Here is a 1,536-nt window from a genome sequence, read left to right as displayed (position 1 = left end):
TTGGGTCAGAAGTGTGACACACGTTTTGGACTTCCGGACAAGTTGAAGATGTCCCGTTTTTCCGCAGATAAAACACTTCGCCTGCCTGTGAGGGCACGGATATCTGGAATGGCTTCATCCACAAGATTCCCATTTCACACATTTTTGAACCAACGAAATGGAGTTACGATCTGTGAAGTGACGTACTGACAGATTTGGGGCACGCGAATTTGTTCGAGATTTGAGCTTGTTGTTCGTCTTCATCCTTGAATTATTNTCATCTGGGGAAAAACAGAGAGAAAACGAGTAGAGATGTCTTCAGCTAATAGTTTCACGTCATTATTTGGGTCAGAAGTGTGACACACGTTTTGGACTTCCGGACAAGTTGAAGATGTCCCGTTTTTCCGCAGATAAAACACTTCGCCTGCCTGTGAGGGCACGGATATCCGGAATGGCTTCGTCCACAAGATTCCCATTTCACACATTTTTGAACCAACGAAATGGAGTTACGATCTGTGAAGTGACGTACTGACAGATTTGGGGCACGCGAATTTGTTCGAGGTTTGAGTTTGTTGTTCATCTTCNTTCATCCTTGAATTATTTCTTTTAGAATAATTTAACAAGACTGCTCCCTCAGTCTTCATCACATGCTTTACATCTTCATACTGCTCACATAGTTCCCGAACAGTTTGAAATTTTTGATCTGGACGGAGCAGCAGTTTCTGCAGTAATTCGGGCGGCTGAATCCCAGCAATGAGCCTATCATGCAGCTGATCGTCCAACTGGACACCGTTGTCACATTTGGCTGNTAGTAATTGCAAATTCCCAGTCTACTGGCAAGTGACATTTGGTCAAACAACCTCTATTTATTTCAACACTGAACGTAATGCCGTGCTGAGCATCACTCAGATTCCGGTCTCTGCGTATACATTTAACCAAACACTTGATCTCGCAACACCCAACATCTCTATTCTTACCCCTCGGCTGTCATAGCAACACTTGGTTTGGTCACCGGTAAATTGGTTGAATAAAAGCCCAATATTTCTTTGAAGTATTTTGGTGTTTCATGGAATAATTCTATGACTACTTGTCTCTCGGGAAAAGGCTTTGAAGAAGAGGACGATTTTGTCAGTTTTGTAGGTGTTCCCCATCATATGCAGAGGAGACACTGGTAGCCCGACTGAAAAACTGGGCCGTTTGTTAGGTATATTTGGAGAAATCCAAGACAGTCTGGGTACAAAGCGCCCAAAGTAAATATTGGCCAATGATCGGCCTAGATTACCAGGGCCCGAGCATGCGCGGAAACGAACAGGCAGGTGTAAACAAGGAGTGAGGTTTACAATCCAAGTGAATCAACCAGGGGTACGCATACAATGGCGTCAATTCCGCTGACCACACAGGTTAGGCCGTGCGCTTACGTAGTCAGAAAATTTGCACACTTGTGAGCAGTTAATTGTTACGCCTAATTTTTCAATCGTTCTAGTAGGGAACGCGATCATAATTCGATTCATATTCACCGTGCGTGCAAGTGCGGAAAACGTTGAAAACCAATGTGAC

Source organism: Opisthorchis viverrini, assembly GCF_000715545.1.
Source record: "Opisthorchis viverrini unplaced genomic scaffold opera_v5_272, whole genome shotgun sequence".
Taxonomy (NCBI): Eukaryota; Metazoa; Platyhelminthes; class Trematoda; order Opisthorchiida; family Opisthorchiidae; genus Opisthorchis; species Opisthorchis viverrini.
The sequence above is the reverse complement of the archived record's forward strand: the minus strand, read 5'-3'. Positions refer to the sequence as shown.